Source organism: Xiphophorus couchianus, chromosome 11 (assembly GCF_001444195.1).
Source record: "Xiphophorus couchianus chromosome 11, X_couchianus-1.0, whole genome shotgun sequence".
NCBI lineage: Eukaryota > Metazoa > Chordata > Actinopteri > Cyprinodontiformes > Poeciliidae > Xiphophorus > Xiphophorus couchianus.
In genome coordinates this window covers 4,496,062-4,515,289 of record NC_040238.1, presented here as the reverse complement: position 1 = coordinate 4,515,289, position 19,228 = coordinate 4,496,062, and the positions used below count along the sequence as shown (strand labels likewise).

Genomic DNA, 19,228 nt, shown 5'->3' with positions numbered 1-19,228 from the left:
AGAGAAACATCATACAGGGCACTGCAAAAACACAAAATCTCACTAAGTATTTTTGTCTATTATTTAGCACAAATACCTTAATACACTTAAAATAAGACAAAATTAACTTAAAAGGAGTTTTTCAGTAAGATATAAAAGCTTTTTTATTGGTCCAGTTTTCTAGAATTGTGTTTTTATTAAATGGATTATAATAAACAGAAATAAAATTAAAACAAACACATTAATAGTGCAACATGTTCAGCAGAAATTCTCATTTTGACAAAGCACATGTTTTAACATCTTTTATTTGCTATACATATTTTAAGATAAAGAAAAACTTTATCTTAAATGTGTTGCTGTGACAGCTTGACAAACATTTAATGAAAAATTATTAACTGCTGCAGTAGCCATTGTGTAAGAAATAAATGGCGGTACGTGACGTAGATCACACTTTGAATTTTGCACCTTCATAAAAGTCAGAAGCATTTTATTTGTAGTAGAGTAAATGAGTAATCAGTTCAATCATTTACCAATTAAAGAACAAGGGTGAAGCTTGACATGAATCAGTTCCAATGAGGGCGAAGTCCTTTATTAAAATACCAGGTCAACTTATATAACATAGAATTAGATCTATTGATAGATACAGAACTGCGAACGGAACGGAAAGCAGGACACAAAGGAACAAAAGCTGGCCACACCTGGCTGAGAACAGAATGGGCTATTTGAACATAAATCAAATTGTTGGCATTTAATTGAGGCCTGATACTGTCACCTTTCTGTTCTGATCTTTTATCTTTGGTTTACTTATTACTCTTATTTTATTTATTTTTTCTCTCTTTTCATCAACTTATCCTATTGTGTTATGGTTTTTGTACAGCACTTTGGTGCAGTTTTAAACCTGTTTCTAAAAGTGCAATAAATAAATAACTAAATAAATTTGACACTGACATTTAAGTGAGAACAACAACAACAAAAAATCAAAACAATGAACTATATTCCTTCCATTTCACAATTATGAGGCATTTTATGCTACAATCTGTGCAGAGACACAATGTGGAAAAAGTTTAAAATACATGAATACTTGGGCTAAATAATCGTGACACAAAAATCCACAATGAACAACAAGAACCACAAAAAAACATGTGAAACTTTCTATATGTCTATAAGGTCTGTTATTTCTGCTGATTGTGCATAATGCCAGATACAAGATGCCCACAATCCGTCTCCGTCTCCTCTTCTTCCTTTTTTCTCCCAGCGATCTGATGCTTTACAGACGGCCGTCCTTTGAAAAGAGAAGAAAATAAGTCATGACTAAAGATGTGGATTTCATTCCTGCCTAGTCACCCTGTGGGCCAAATGAATTTCACAACAAGAAACAACAAGTATGCATTCCTTCCCTCCTCCTTCACTTCTATACGATGTTATAGTAAACAATATGTTATATAAAAGCACCCTGTTATCTGACAAAAACAAAACTGGTTTAGAATCGTAATTGATGTATATCAGGATAATAAAGAGAAATCAAACTTAAGTTAATATGATATAAAATTATTTTCAGTTTGTTGCAGGTATCAAATACTGTCATCTGATCAACCACAATGCAACTTTCTTTGTCTCACAACAAGCAGATTATAAAAGCAGTTACTTGAAATGTGAAAAAACTTGATTACTTTCCATGTACAGATACAGATCTTACACGTTTTGTTTGGCAGTATGAAACGTTATTGGTGTAAATATCACTGGTTTCTGTGTAAAAAGTAAAAATTCTGTACATGTTTATAAGAATAAATTGAATAACTTGTTGAAATTTTGAGTTGAGATTCTATAATTAATGTATTTTTCTGAAACCAAACTAAGGTGGACAAAAGGTCATATATTCAGTTATAACACTTACTACTTAGAAACTAGGAGTGCTACTGTTAGCTTTATGCCATTATTTCTAAAAGTAAATTGGCTAAATACATGACCTCGTATGACTGAGCTGCAAAAACTGTCAACTGACATGTCAATTTAAAAACAACTGAAAAAATGACTTTATGAGCTTTATATAAAGAAAACAAATATTTCAGTAGGAAGTATTTTTTTAAATTCTGCTTGTCTTGGTTTTCTTTTTTATTTTGTTTGAAGTGCGTCTGCCATAGTAACACGCTCTGTTACATGATGGGAGATGGAGACAGGAGAAACTGAAGCTCTTAGGAGGTTTTGTAACTGCCACGGCTCATTTTCCTATCAACATGTTGATGCATATCTCAGCACATTAGAGACGGAGAACAGCAGTTAATGCAAGTGAATGTTTGTAGCTGCACAGCTTCCCGTTCTCTCTACTCATGAGTTTATACTTTGATAACCATGTGGAGTTGATTCTGGAGCACAACATTAATCACTGAGGAGTTTATAAAAGTTATTCATGGTGTTTAATAAGAATAAAACAAGTTAGAGTAAGATAGCTCAGCAATTTAAAACAGGAAACCACCTGGTGTGAAATCTCCTGGTGAGCTGCTGATGTGACATCCTCTAAACCTTTAATACACATTACTAAATGTTTCACTGCTTGGGCAGGAACAGTTTTTCACTAAAGAGGAAGTTAATGAAAGCCAAATATTCCACCATTTGTTTGAGTTGTATAAATATGGTTTTGGTGAAGGTTTAATAATAAATAAAACTAAACAAAGTGTTGTCAGAAGAAACCTTAAAATAATATCCAAATCACATGAAAGATAAAACAGTTGTTAAGAAGTGCAGTTGATGCATTTTACATTTATGAAAAATATGCATCTAAAAAGGACGAAGTTACACTCGTTCAACTCCTGTCAGACAGAAAGCAGTGTATGTGTGAACACTACAGGAAAGGTTGCAAAACTCGTGTGAAAAGACAAGATCTGGTGGCAGAAAGTAACAGCTCCACTTGTAACAACCTAAAGAGAAAACAGTTAAAGGAGACGGAAAATTAAATGGGTTTTGTTGGTAGCATGTTTGAGGACAAAAATGCAAATGAAGGCAGAACAATCTGGTGCTTTCCAATTCACAAACGTAAACCTTTTTCACAATCTGTTCTAGTTTTAATAAAGCTTCTCTGAATTACTTTAGAGTGCAGCAAAGTTTTGTGTTCAGTGGCATGAAAGAAAAGCACATGCAACGTTATTTCCCTTTCAGCCTCAAAGATGCACAATAAAGCCATTAACCAACAGGGTAAAATTAACGTGGGTTGGTATTTCCCCAGGTTTTTCACTCGTGACTCTGAAACTGTATCACCCATTGCTTACTAATTAGGTAAAAGTTCAGATTTTTGGAAATTGTTATGAGCAGTAAACTATGTCATATCAGTTTTCTTAATATTCTGAAGCATGCTTTTTGAAAATTAGAGTGAAAACAGATTTGCAGCAATCCGTTTTATTCAAGCGACAGGTTTAAGTTAGACATCAATAAACGAATAAAAAAAATAAACAGCGTCGCATGAAAATCTTGTCAGGGTCAAAAATAAGGTCAGCTAAATGAGGGTGCAAACCATAAACAATCAGAGGGACAATGTGCTGTTTATGGCACATTATCTGTTATATCAGCAATGCCAACATGTTTTCTACAGTATTGAACATCATCTATTAACATTTTTCCCAAAGTGAATGTTGAGTTCAGTCACATTTCTCAGCCAGGATGCAGAAAGAATTCCTCGTTTGTCGTTTACCCAACACTTCTTACACCTTTCATTCAAAGACTTTCTTTTTTAAACACTTCTATAAATGTCAGATTTATAGAGAGCCTGATCAAGTTTTCCAACAGATCTCTGCAGCTCCTCCAAAGTCACAAATCGCCTCTTCACTGCTTCTCACATTTAACCTGTCCTCATCCTGCCTGACAGATGAAGTGAACTGTTCATTCTTGGTGTGCCATACTTCTAGATTCAGAAGATGACTGAACTTTTAACCAATCCACAGCTTCATCTCTGACCTGTCTGGTTCTAGTTTGGTCTTTATGTTGCTGTTTGGTCAGCAATTATAAGACTTTAATTGCTGCAATATCAATAAAGATCTTTATTGAATATCATGAAGGGTATAAGTCGTGTGACATACCAATTCTAACAAATTAATTTGCAAACAAAAATGAATTACTCCGTATGCTTTTATATTTCTTTCGTTTAAGAAATGCATTTCTCATTTTATACCAGAAAAAAGCTTCTTGGTTTGATGAGAAACATTTTAAATCTTAATCTGGGTATGAATAAACAACTTTATGTTACTTTGAGAAACTAATATTCATAGATCTTATTGCAGACATAAAACTCCACTTTTATGAAGCAGATATGGGTCAGAAAACAGGAAAAAAAACCTTCAAGAGCTGCAGAGGAAATGTTTTAACACCTCTAACCACACTGACTATGCAGCTGAATTCTGCTTTGCTTCACCTGCAAAAAACTGAGAGTTGTGTACAGGAGCCTTAACAGTGAAAATGTTTAAATTCTTCTTATTGTGCTACTTTTCCTTATAAAACAATATTCCAGAGAAGATGGTTGCAAGGGGAAGCCTCTCTGTGACAACATGTAGTTATTTTAACAACGGATGGTAGAGCTAAAAACCGTTTATTTAAAAAAAAAAAAAACCCTGGTAGGGAAGGAAGTCCCAGTTAAACCAGCTTTCAATGAATCTGGTTAGTTTCGTTAGGGAGACGCTGAACCTTCTGCCAGAAACTCTACAAGTTCTGACTCAACCGATTATGACTGGAGGGTCCAAACAAACCACTGAAAACACATCAACTGTCAGACACATTATGCCCAAGTTTCATAGTGACTCATTAAAACACATGCATGGATTCCTGCAGCAATTAGAATCACATCCTGAAAGTCCAAACAGTTTGCCTGAGTCATTCCTGGGACAAAAATAGGTCAGGACCATTTTAAGCCAACATATAAAAGATAAACTGCAAAATTTCAGAACTTTTTGGATGAATTTTTTTATTCCTCTCAAAGCATGCGTGACTATAACATTTTGCAAACGGTAATCTGGAGGAACCGCAGCCTCACGTTCACTGAAGTTTTATGTCTGTAAGCTGGTTTGGCAGAAGTTGTAACTTTCATTACAAGATAGCTGAAAACAATAGCAGGAAGCAGAACAGAGCAGCTGGCCAACTGGGAGCCTTATCTCTGCACCTCAGAAAATGAATGCAACCTCCACTTTAAAAAAAGGCTTTTTAAGGAGTTGTTGACAATGTTTAATATCTTTTCACTAGTAAGTGACAAAGCTGTACCAGTTTGTCACGATCAACTTCTGCAAACTGATGTTGCTTCGGAGACTCTGTGTCAATGCAAACCAAGCAGCAGCCGCTGCAGCAGGAGGCCTGTTGTCATGTCTCAAATAAGAAACACAACTGCCAAGTAGGACGAATGACTTCCACTCCCTCCCCACATGGCAAAGCACTTCCTGACCCTCAGACCACTGATCTCATATCATTCATGCAATCCAGTCGTTTCGCCGTGTTACTCCATAAGTAACATTCAGTGTTCAGTGTTCGCTGTAACCTGTGCAGCGTACAGATGTAAACCAATTTGTACAAAATTTCCACCATCAAGGTAACTTTTTAACTGAATCTTCCCATACAGACTCATCTTTGATAAAAATTTTGTCAAACTTGTTCTCCAGACACCATCAGCATGAGTGCCTCCCTGGGCCTCATTGTGTACACAAGATATTTAGTCTTTTTTTTTTAGGAGGAAACTAAATTTCAACAACACAAATGGTTGCCAATAAAAGACTAAATATTTACTGAATCTCTTTGCAGTGAAAGAGTAAACTGTATATGATCAAATTTAGTCCAGAGTCTTTAGTTAAAGCCTCTCTAATTTACACTTAAATGTCTTTCACTTTTCAACCACATTTACATGAGGTGAAGGAGAAAGGGTTTAGTGTGTGGTCTAACTTTAGGTTAGTTTAAAAGAAAGAAAACCAACTTGGTAAAAATCTTATTTATAGTCAGGCAAAAAAACCCCATTTTTTACATAAGTCTGGGTACATTTATTTTTAGAAGTATGTGAACGCATTCATTAATCTCTAAATCATCAGGGATTTCAAAGTGTTAGTACAGGCTCCTCAGATGTCGCAAGAATAAGACAAAGTAGTCACAAGCACACCCCCACACACGCCCACGCGTACACACACACACACACACACACACACACACACAAACACACACACACACACACCTTGTTGGTAATGTGGTTCATAACATTTTTCTTGTGGTTAAAACTTAAATTTGAGAAAAGGTGTAGAAACATTTAAATGCAGGAAGTTTCTTAAAAACGTCGCTTGCTGTGTTACGTTTGGGGAAACGAGGGCAGCGACAGTTTCATCCAAATAAAAGGATGACCGTGAGCAGCTGACGTCGTCAGTGATGATCACAGTGAGATGCATTACTTTTTAAACGTGCTGAATAGGCAGACCCAATGTCTGATGGGGTGTAAACAACCGAGCAGTGCAGAACTCATACCGGAGTGATAGATGGTTGTTGATGATCAAGCAGCCAACAGCAGAGGTGGGGACACGAGTCACATGACTTGGACTCTAGCCATTAATATTAAAACTTTAGACTTTACTTAAAAAAATGTTCAGAGACTCAAACTTTTACACTTTTACACCAATAGCTTGGGACTTGAATCAACCCGTTTACTTGAAAAGACTTGATATTTTACCCAAAATCTGAAGTTTAAAACATATTTATACGGTGGGTCCCATTAATTCACTTCACTCATTCTGTACTAACAGGCGCAGACCGTCCGCCTGGTTTCCCACACTTTGTAAGTATGTGTGCGTAAGCTGCAGCACAACCAATCAAATTAACAAGATATATATACATATAAAAAAAGAGACGAAAAACAACAGCAGATGTGCTCCCACTAGTAATTTCTTTTGAGTACATCAATTATGAAGTATCCAACAAAAAGCTGAGTGCAACATGCAAAACCTGCAGGCAGAGGATCTCAGATGGAGATGCAACAACTTCCAACTTTGTTCAACATTTGAAGTTGCACAAAGGGCAACTTGTGCAACCTTTGCTGCGGGATAGCTAACTTTAGCTAACTTTGTGTTATTAGCAGGTGTCCTCCAGGCTACGCTGATAATACCACTTAGCTTTCATTTGTATGTTATGCTTAGTTATGCTGTATAGATCTGGCCCTTCAAACGCCTCCACACACAATGTGCAGTGTCTTTGCACAGGATTGCTGGTGGATACTGAGCAGAGGTCCAGATCAGAAAGCCGGTTCTGGACCTGAACTCGGGGGAAAGAGCTTCTCTCTGTCCCATCATAAAGCTGAACCGGGTCCAGTTCCATCGGAGGATGGTTGGTGTATTTGAAGACATTTACATCCTTTATATTAACAATAAATAGATTGTTTACTGCAGTCAGTGCATTAGATATGCTGTTTTTTATACTTTGTGTTCAGTTACACATGTTTTATCACGAGATAAATTGAATTAAAAAACAACACAAGGTCTATTATTTACATTTAACATATAATTGCAATGTTGTTAAAAAAATAGAAACTCAAAATGACTTGAAATTCCAAGTGTCAGACTTGGGACTTGACTTGACTTTTGCCTATCTTGACTTTAGACTCGACTTGGGACTTGAGGATAAAGACTTGAGACTTATAAAACACTGACTTGGTTCCACCTCTGGCCAACAGTCTGCACAATGTTTCAGGATTTTCATCCAAAGTGTAACTGCTTTATATTTCACCGCTGTCACCCATACAACAGACGTTTTGTGATGTTTTTACAGGGATCTTGATGTTGCACTTCAACACTAAAGGCAACATCAATATGAAGTCATGTGAAATCCAAAGAGTTTACATAAAATGCCTCTGGAGTCGGGAACTCCAGCCGTCACAACCACTTCCACATCTCTGGTTTCTATGAAACTGCACTGACCACGGCACATGCAAGGTCTTCATAAACAAAATCACCACAGTAAAGTTTGGTTTTCAATGCAACGGCTGAACACAGACTCAGGAATATTTAAGACTGGATTACATGAAAAGGTGTGTCTCTTTAATGAATTCAAAGGAATTTATTCTGCATACACTAAAGAATTTGACAGGTTGCCAAAGCCTACAGTGATGAAAGCAAACAAGTACACAAGATTGAAAACTAATGAAAAAACAACTTCTTGAACTCAGAAATTACATTTACAAAATGCCCTTCCAATGTACGACAAATCTCTTTATCCTCATGTCCGCTTGATTGTTTATACTACAGACCAGAGATGGTAGTGTTTTTAAGTCCAGGGGTCAGGGCTTGTTCAAGTCTTAGATGTTTGTGAGGTTGTGTGAAGTAGACATATTTGGTGTTTGAGTGCATATCACAGATAGAGGGAGAGTAGAAGACATTAGTATGAGTCTGCTGACTTCCAGGAATCACCAGAGTGGACTGGAGGAGGTCACATCAAAACGAGATGATGTAATGTTACAGTGGACCACATCCTGCATCCCCTCTGTGTGTTTCCTCCAAACCAAATCTAACTTATGGATAAAAATGAAGTTTCTCTCGTATCCTGCTACGTCCTTAAACACTACATTTTATGTAGCTCATGGCATTTACTGGATTTTAAAAAATAAAACATATAGGGCTTTATACTTTGTTTTTTTTTTGTATATGTCTCATCAATATCCAGGTAAAAATAGTTCCAGATACCAAATAAAACATTTGCATGAGTCACCCTGCAGGTTACAGCCACACCTGTGAAACCGTTTTACACCGTTTTCTAGATAGTGTTATTTCTTCAACAATACTTCTTTTAGTAAGTGGATGCAACTGCATGACTTTCCTTTGAATGCTAAACTTCATTTTAGGAATATCAAGCAAGAACAAGCCTACACATTGTGTGCAATAAGTTTGCTTTTAATTATAGCAGGATTCTGTTTTATCACTCCCACCTGAACATATCTTAACCCATCTGTGACAACATAAGCCACACAATCTTAAATCCTGCTGCTGCTTGTTCTGAGGCTGGAAGTTCAGAGTCTATAAGATTGTTTATCTCTTGTGCTGCTGCAGTAGAAATAACTTAGTGCCACTTCTTTTTAAAAACAAACTCTTCTTTAAAGTTTTTCGCAATGAAAACGATTTAAATAGGTTCATGTTTCTCGCTAATGAAGAATAGTAAAGCAGGTGAGCCCATTAATTAAAAACAATCAGTAGTTTTTGGTTATTTGCTAAGATGTACAGTACAGACCAAAAGTTTGGACACACCTTCTCATTGAATTCAATTAGAAAGTGTGTCCAAACGTTTGGTCTGTACTGTATTTGTAAACAAACCAAAGATTAAACTTATAGCATCATCAGATTACAACTATGAAGATTATTCTTTGAAACACTTTTAGAAAGTAAACTTTCAAACATCATCAAAAGTGTAAATGTTAAAATAAAATATTTTAATCTAGATCTATATCCCAAGCATTTATCCAGGCGGCCCTGAAGGTCTGGGAGCCTAAGTCGCTGCTTAGTTCACTTATATCTTGGGCCGGCTATTTCTTTGGGTCCCCAATATGCAAAGTAATAATTTGCTGTTTGGATGAGCGTTTTAAACCTGGAAGCATCTTCTGAGGTTCAACAGTTAATGAACATTTTCAACACCAAATATCAAAATGTTCATTAAACAAAGGAAACTGTCTCCATAGAGCCGCCTTGGAACCGGAAGGTTTTAGGTTCGATTTCCTTCTTCCTCATGCTTTGCATGTAAAGAAAAAGAAACCAAATAATTAAGAAAGTTCATTTAATAGAAAGATCTGAACTTTGCCGTTTTGTTTCTGGGATTATAAAACCAGCATCCTAAATCCTCCCATAGCACATCTCCAGTTAGAACATTTTCCGTCAGTTTATTTTGAAATCTTTTATCTTGGCTTTGAAAAACAATTAGAAGGTCAGAGTTATGATTTGTGTTTTCTGATTTGAAGGTTTTTGCAAATAACAAAAAAAAAACTGATGAGTTTATCTCTGCAGGTCGGTCTAATTAGATCCACTGGAGATCAGTCGTGATTTTGCAGCTGTATTATTCTCCAAGTGGCTTTTGTTTTGCCAGTTAACATTCGTGATCCTGCATTATGTTTTGAGTTGTTACCATCAGATATCTGTGATTCCATCGTTTCCTTGACAAACATGGACAACCTGTTTGTGTGAATATATTCACTTGTGCATGCTGATGAGGGATAATGCAGTGCATGCTGGAGGTTACAGAAAGGTGTGTGAGGAGAAAGGGGCCGATAAGGAGAGGCAATAAATTAGATTGCTGTAATGAAACGATTCTGAATGCCTTCAGAGAACCAAGATGCAAATCAGCAAAGAGGCTTTGCTTGTGATTTCTCCGTCTATCTTCTGATTTGTTTTTTACTTAAACAATGGTTGGTCATCCAGCCAGTACCATCAGACACAATGGAAATCAGCCTCCATAGAATTGGCTGCATTTACATGAGCGGTGGAGGTTCCTCCATCTTTTCCCCAGTGTTGGTATTTATTTAAATGTTTTCACACATTATATTTATAATTTCACTCTTTTGGTGTTTATTGCATTAGGTTGTTTACTGTTATGGGTGCACACATTTAGTAAAAACCGTTTGTTTATTTGAATCATTTACTACTTTGTTTTGCTGAGTTTGAAGGCCTGGCTGGGGGACTTGATGTTAAAGATTCTGTCTCTCTCTCTACTAATAGCATAACTGCTAAAACATATTTGGTGTTGGGTTGTTTTTATAGTTGTGTTGTAGTCAAAATGTTTCGGTTTGAATTAATTATTTATGTTTATGCATTGTGTGTCTGTTTTCTCTCCCGCCCCTCCTGGTTCGGTGCAGGCCAGCCTTTCTGTATGAATTCCCCTGTGTTCATTGCGTGAGGTCAGTTTTTGTTTGTTATCCTGAGTTAGGTAGGTCTTAGTTGATATCTTTTGGGCCCATTTTGCTATATTTTTGAGATTTGTTGTTGAAAGACTTTTGTTAAGATTTTTTTGAACAATAAATAGGTGATTTTATATAAATACACCTTTGTCCTTGTGCCTTACTGGTCAGGCCGTAACATGTGTATTTTTCTAAATGTTAATTAAACAAGAGAAAATGTGGCTCAGTAGAGCCGTTTTACAATCAGGAGGTTTTAGGTTCTATTTCCTCCGTCTCCTGTCACACGTTGTTTTGTCTCCGGGCAAGAAACACCGAGGTCTATGCATCGGTGTAAAAATATGAGTCAACATGGTTCAAGTGCAAAGTGCTTTGACCGCTATATAAGTTCAGTCCATTAAACAAAGAAATGAAATGTGTGTGTTATGCTTTGTTTTCTTCTTGTTCATTTAAAAAAAAAATTTTGTTTCCTTTATTTAACCAGGTAAACCCCGTTGAGATCTAGATCTCATTTTCAAGAGGGACCTGGGCAAAAAAATTTGCAATACTGTTCATGTGCAAACAAATAAGAAAGTTCATTTAGAGGAGAGATCTGAACTTTGCCGTTTTGTTTCTAGGATTATAAAACCGGCATGTATAAAGCAGGGCGGATCTGCATAGGTCAGAGAATGCCTATAGAGTAAATGTAGGTCAAACCAGCTATTATCTAACCAGGCAACTTCAGGTACAAGTGATCCGTAAAGGTAAATAAAAGCATGTACTTCTCTTACAAATGATGCATTGAAAATAACAGTTTAGTAAGGTCATAAGCCAAACAGATGATTACGAATATCTTCTTTCTAGAATTTCCTTTGGATGAAAACAAGAGCATGTCAGTTTTAACATGTTTCAAACTTTTTTTAAGAGCAACTCTCAGGTGATTTTTATCGCCTAGCTTTCTGTAGCAGTAGCTTGGTGCTGCATGGGCATGCCGTTATCAACAACGCAGCGTGTCGTCAGTCTCACCTGAGGTATAATTTCAATGTTGTGTGAACCAGGTAAAAATGTCGGCTCATTTCCAGAGAACTTCTTTGAATGCACCCGTCACATTTACAGGAACGTGAGGCGTTATTTTCGTTGCTATGTAATGTAGTGAACAGACAACACAAAGAAAAACAAGTTAGAGTCAACGTGGATGTTATAAAGACATTCCTGAATATGTTTAAAATAGATGTAGTAAGTGTAAATTAGCACATGGTTAATTCACATCATCTACATGATTATCTAACAACCCTGATAAAGACTGCAAATGTCACTCAAAATGCTTACAGTCTCTCTCCTGCCCTGAGACCGTATCACTTTCGCCTTACAGCGGACACTGTCCTTGTCCTCCAAGACAGGAAACATCAACTCCCACTCCATGCTCTGCCCCCAAATACTTCTTTTCAACTGTTAATGTTCAAAGTATGTCATGTAGTGCAGCCAGGCTTTGCAACTCTATTTACAGGAAGTACAGTGGCTTGATAAAGAATTCACAATTTGTCTCTTTGGATCCCAAAAATAACTTTTTTAATAGGCTGTGATAGGTCAAAATAAAGCAGTTAATAAATGTTAGGTGGATGCACAGATTGAAAGTGATGTTTTGACCAGTCAGTTGTAGTTCTGGCTGAATGTTTAGTGTCTTTACCCAGCTGGAAAACAACTTCCACTCCAGTCTAAAACCTACTGGAGTCTCCCCCCCCCAGCTGCCTCTTTCTTTGGCCTCATCCATCTTTCCACTAATTCTGACTAATTTCTGCAAATGAAAAGCTTTTCCACAGCATGATGCTACCACCACCATGTACTACAGGTGGCATTACAATGGGTATTTCTGTTGGTAAAGAAGGTACTTTTTGTTTTTAAATAACCAAACTTATTTCCATGTGGTTGTGTCCCTTATTTGAATTGTGATAACCTTTAACCAAGATTTATTTAGATTTTCTTTCAAACAATAGCTTTCTTCCTGCCACTTTAGTAGATTAGTGGAATGCATTCCTGATAACCATCCTATCAAAACCTGAGCTGTAAATATCTGCAGCTCCTCCAGGGTTGGCAAAGGCCTCTTGGCTGCTTTTTTAATCTGTCAGTTAAGATTAGCATTCATGTGTTGGTCAGGCCTGTTGAAATAAGCAATAAATAAATTGATGGCGTGATAAATTTTCTAACAAAAACAGAATGACAAAAGTCTTCAGTCTGGAGTCAAGTTGCAGTTTGAAGATGCAGATTATATTGGTAATAAAAATTCAGTTTTAAAAAGGCAGAAACTGCCCCGTATGCGTGAGAGCCTTTGTATGAGCCGAAAGGCCCCATTTACATGAAATCACCCTTCAGTGAGAGCATGTTTGCTCTGATACTGCCATCTGCAGAGGGTGTGGCCACAGGTGAGGAGGATTGAGGTCATAGCAACAGCAGCAGGAAGTAAACACGGAGCTGGAGGCTATACGGGCCGCCAACCACAAAGCTCTAAACAAAGAGTAATCTGAAATTAAAGCAAACGGCACAAACTTGGAGCAACTGCAGTTTATTCAAATTATTAGTCATTAATGCATACAAATTTAAAAATATATTGGTCAAAGTCTGCGTTCTGCCAAGAGTGTCTCTTATTATATTTTATGTGATCCACAAAAATTCAACAAAAGCAGCTGACAAGATATTTCCCTTATGTGTTAACACTCTGAATGATGCTGCAGTCACATGATGCTTTACCCAAAAGCACCAGCTTGAAACTTAAACTGACAGAGCAGCTCATCTGTTACACACCTGCCACATTTTACTATAAAGACATGTAAACTAAAACAAACACCTGAAGCAAACCTCTCTATAAAAATAAAAACAATGAAAAAAAGAAACGGCTGAATCTGAAAAGTCTCACTGTCTGTACAACCTACATGCTCCAAGCTGAAGCCTCGATTTCCTTTAAATCACGTGACTTGAAAGAATCAACTAATGCAGTATTATTGTGTAGCCAAAAGGTGGTGCTGTTGCTGCCAGGTGCGTGCTGAGCCATTTATAGGAAATGCCTTTGGAGTTGGGAAATACAACACTTTCATAAAGCAGGATGTTTTTTTAAGTACCTGCTGTCTATGAAACTACAAAGACAAAAACCAATTTAGCTTAAATTGCACAAGCACATTCTATTCCTCCAACATGTTGGACTTCTGGGAACCCCATCATAAAGTCCTTTACTTTGCAAAGGACTCCAAAATAAAACATTGACACTACAAGGTTAAAATACAGATAGTTGCCAAATTATGAAGATTTAAGAGTCTTGGACAACGAGACCTGATTTACTGGATTATGCATACCCTTCCACCTATATTTTAGTTTATTTAACAGGATCAGAGAACAATGTACAATCCAAATCCATTGATGAGATTGTGACATTTTCTTATTGGTAGCCTCATAAAATGGTCATTTTGTTTCAGTTAATAGATACTTTGCACTTTCTTGTTACTGCAAAGCTTAGAAGTCATAGTTAACATAAGTATGGATCAGACGAAAGCGGTCATCTTTGTAGTTCATCTTATCCAGACTCTAACTGGGTAATGTCCACTTCTAACGGTAATTTCTTCTTGAAGGGTTTGAAGTGCACTTGAGGCGTGCCTCAGAGATAATGTGTAATGAATACTACTCAACCACATGCACTCTACAAACTTAAATTAGCTGCAAAGCAACTTAAACAAAAGCAGTTTGTGGTTTCTGTAATTGAAGTAGAATGACATTGCTGGTTTTTTTCTGTTGTTTTTCTTTCCCCAGATTTGTGGAGGTATCCGTGGCAGCCTGTTATCTACCCTTCGCCTCAACATCTCTAGATGTCAACCTCTCTGATGACCGATAAAGGAAGTATTCAGCTGTAAAGCAGATTCTGAGGAAGCCAGACACAGACATACCGCGGCTTCATGTGTTCACTCACTGTAACATAAACACATTTATGGCCTTTGGAGGATACGGGTTTGAAGTCTTCAGTTTGTTTTTGTTCATGAAAGTCTCCAAAGGTTTGGTTTGAGCAGGTGGTGATACAAGGCTCGTCATCTTTCGTGTTACCATTTCTACAAAGCAGTTATGTAAAAATCAAGTCAGGCTTGTTGGGCATGAAGTAGTCACAGACTCTGGCTTCGGTCCACTTCCTGGTTCAATGGCATGCCTCCTATTTGTTCTGCAGGCTCCTTGTCATGTCAAAGGTTAACATGTTTTGGTGGTTTATTTTTATATTTCAAAACAATAAAATGGTAAGAAACCAACAAACCTGTCTGCTATCAACTCTATAAAGTATATTACTGTATTTTTCTCACGACATGAGTATAAGGCAACCGGTAGTGATTTAAAGTAATTTGGTGCCATCTAGTGGTAAATTTTAGTTTTCCATTGCAGGTGGCTAGTTAAGCAGTAAAGTGTTGGCAAGCAAAGCAAAATAAATGCTGCAAAAAAAACAAATTTAACCTTATATTTAGCTGGTGCAAAATGTTACCAGCATACTTAGATTTTTTATTCATTTGTTAGTATTGAAGACATGACCAGTGTTTCAAAATATCTTCCAGTAGAGTAATGAATTTCAACTCTGCTGATGCGATATAGAATTAGTAACATTTTCCTGTCACTTTATGACTTTATTGCTGCTGCTGGTAAACCTGGATTACGACACATCTGGTAAACTGTAAATTTTACTTCAGGAATCTGTAAAGTCTTATCTCACTGGAGATAAAGCTGTTTATGGTAACAGTTACTGGTTGCCAACTTGTTATATTTTGAAATGTATTATGGTTTCTAGGATGTGAAAAGTCATTTAATGTTACGTAATTAAACTATATTTTCCCATGACCCACAAAAACATGTTTATGTGAATTTATTTTGTTTATTTTTAGAAATAAATAAATAAAATTAAAAAAAAATCACATTAATTTCCAAAAATGTAACAGAAAGCTTAATGTCCAAGTGGTTACTTGTCAAAATGAAGGCAAGGCTTGCAGATAATATTGTCAGTGTTTAAATGCATTTTAGTGTAATCAGTCTATTATGGTCTTCAGTAACAATAGTTCCTTATACAAATAATAAAGTATATATGTATTTTCTATAAGAAAATATTTACTTTATTTAATTACTACCTATACTACTATAAACATGCACTTAAACATTTATCCATTTAGTCTTAAAGCTCTGCATCAGTATATTCAGTTTTTCTAAATAGCAATAGCTTAAAATGACTTATGCATCAAAATTAGATAAACTATGTTCAATACAAAAACATGTGGTGCAGTTCACCACTGCACCACTGGGATTGTAGATTTAGAATCAGATTCCAGCATCCATTTAAATTATATCATTTGCATCAATCAGGGTAGAAGTGAAAAATATATCACAGTCCTTCACATTAAGTTAAATTCAAGCAGACAAGACCAAACAGCTCAAGACCAGTGGTGATCACAGATTGAAATTAGTATAATAATATTAAACATTTTTAATCACATTAATTTTTTTCAGTCCTAAGGCAGAAATATGTTTAAGACTTTAATGAGACTGTATAGTACAGAGTGTCAACATGATGCAGCTGCAGCAACTGACAGTCATACAGCTGGCATAATTCTGATTAAATTGAAAGATCAGAATGGTTCCTTTAAACAGAAATTGTGCTGGAAACCTCCATACTGTCCCTTAGAAGGACTGCACAGGTGGATTATCGTTACAAACGAGACAAAACACAGACCACCCAAAATCACAAAGAACTCCAAAGTGAAGTACAGGAGATTTCTTCAGATCTGTGAAGAGTTTGCTCAGAAACTGCAGCAGGTAGGTGTGAGGGTTTCTGGACTCAGTGAGGCCAGGACTTCTGGATATGTGCGAAGGGTCAAGAAGAGCAGCAACATGGCTGCAGTAAGGTTATTTTCTCACACGAAGCTCACTGCAGGCTGCTTAGGACAGCTGGAAAGAGCAGAATTCAATAGTATGACTAATGTCATGATGACAGAATAACATCCTGAAGCTTTTCATGAGTCGGGTTGAGTCCAGGGAAGTGGGATCACTTACAGCGCATCTACTATTAATATAAACTGAGATCAAAAATAATCCAAGAGCAGCGATCCAAACGCATCGTCGTAATAAACAGTTTTTTAGGAAAGGCGATAGTCACTCAGGGATCAGCCAGAAAACTCCCCCGATCGTAATCCTGTTAGCAGTTTGTTAGAGCTTGATCTATTCTTAAAAGGTTTCAAAGTTTTTGGACTGTCAAATTTCAGTATAGCACCAAAACACCCAACGGAAAAAAAATAAGAATAAAAAAAAATCAAAAGCAGTAAAGTTAGAAATTTCTTTGTGAAATAGATGCAATACAAGATCTTGTACTGGCTTATTAGGTTTGGATTGTGCAACTTTACTGGGACAAAGTTGAGACAAAAACCAAAACACATGTTCATAATGTAAAATTATTGAAATTATGAATATTTGTCAATAATTCATGGTTTTTTATTCCAGCTTCAACCCAAGCTGCTGGATATGATTATTTATTGCTTATGCCTCACACCAGCTCAATTTAAAAAGTAAAAAATAAATCAATAGCATCAGAAATTCACGTCACCAACAAAGTAGTTTGTCGCCATCAAGTGGTCATTTATGATATTATGCTTATAAAAGCCTTTCCTTATATGAACTAAAAATTATTTTTAAATCCATCAAAATGAGAAATATTTATGTATTTTAAGTTTCTTACGTATTAAACTAATATTATTTTTTTACCATCCGTCATTTCGCAAAATGCAATCAGAGAACTAAACGATAAAAATGAGGATGGGTAAAAACACTGAACAGCAATGCACGTACATTCCATCCATCCATCCATCTTCTTCCGCTTATCCGAGGTCGGGTCGCGGGGGTAGCAGCTTCAGAAGGGAGGCCCAGACTTCCCTCTCCCCAGCCACTTCTTCCAGCTCCTCCGGGGGAATCCCGAGGCGTTCCCAGGCCAGCCGAGAGACATAGTCCCTCCAGCGTGTCCTGGGTCTTCCCCGGGGCCTCCTCCCGGTGGGACGTGCCCGGAACACCTCACCAGGGAGGCGTCCAGGAGGCATCCTGACCAGATGCCCAAGCCACCTCAACTGGCTCCTCTCGATGTGAAGGAGCAGCGGCTCTACTCTGAGTCCCTCCCGGATGACTGAGCTTCTCACCCTATCTCTAAGGAAGAGCCCAGACACCCTACGGAGAAAACCCATTTCGGCCGCTTGTATCCGCGATCTCGTTCTTTCGGTCATGACCCAAAGCTCATGACCATAGATGAGGGTGGGAACGTAGATCGACCGGTAAATCGAGAGCTTCGCTTCTTGGCTCAGCTCTCTCTTCACCACGACGGACCGGTACAGCGCCCGCTTGACAGCAGACGCTGCGCCAATCCGCCTGTCGATCTCCCGCTCCCTTCTTCCCCCATTCGTGAACAAGATCCCGAGATACTTAAACTCCTCCACTTGGGGCAGGACACCCCCCCTGACCCGGAGAAGGCACTCTACCCTTTTCCGGCTCAAGACCATGGCCTCGGATTTGGAGGCACTGATCCCCATCCCGGTCGCTTCACACTCGGCTGCGAACCGATCCAGCGAACATTATTAATCCGAAACTATATTTATGTGTAATAAAAAGAAGATGGCTTTATATATTATAAGATATCATCAAGGATGAAGCTATAACAATTAAAAAAGCATCAGGACAGCTGAAGAAAAACTAATGATATCATCATCATCATCATCGTCATCGAGAGTAGCTGTAGCCACACAAATTCTAATAAAAACATCAAACTTACCTTAAATCCATCACATTCTTCGGTTTTAGTGAATTAATATCCATCCAAGCCACAGAGCCTCGGCGAAACGAACAAAGATTCAGACCGTTGAAGAATCCGGATGGTTTCACTTTTACTTTGGCCCCAATTTCATCTGCAGTTGCTTTAAATTTCCAGCAGCTGTTTGGTGTCGATCAGCCCGCAGGATCCAAGCTGATTATAATCCAACACAACGAAATGCCAACATCTACAGCTTAGTAGTGATGATTTTAAAAAGAAAAATAACATCCAAGGAGAGAGTATTTAAAAAGATCTTTCCACAGCCGATGTTGTGCATCGTGTTGGAGCTGAAGTGAAAGTGAAATGACGGAGGTCTTTCCACGGTAACAGGTGACGCCTTCACGGCTTCCACTGAAATACCCTGATAAATGTCACACAAAGAAAATGTCTGCAAGGTTCTCACAGCTGAACATTGTCCCATTTTTACAGAAAAAAAAGCAAAACTAAACAAAAAACACCTAAAATGTGGAATATTTCTCATCTAAAGTGGAAATATTAGACTTTTTAAATCTGTGGGGCAAAGGACAAAATATAATAGTTTATTA

The 19,228-nt window shown here is 37.3% G+C and overlaps 1 long non-coding RNA gene across 1 annotated transcript; it reads right to left on the bottom strand.

Moving 5' to 3' along the window:
- Positions 1 to 268: 268 nt before the first annotated feature.
- On the bottom strand, positions 269 to 18,988 carry LOC114152570 (uncharacterized). The gene is made up of 2 exons (XR_003597144.1): positions 18,645 to 18,988; positions 269 to 1,261 (listed from the first exon to the last, which is right to left on the bottom strand). It is a non-coding gene; the product is annotated as an uncharacterized LOC114152570 (long non-coding RNA).
- Between the last annotated feature and the right edge of the window lie 240 nt (positions 18,989 to 19,228).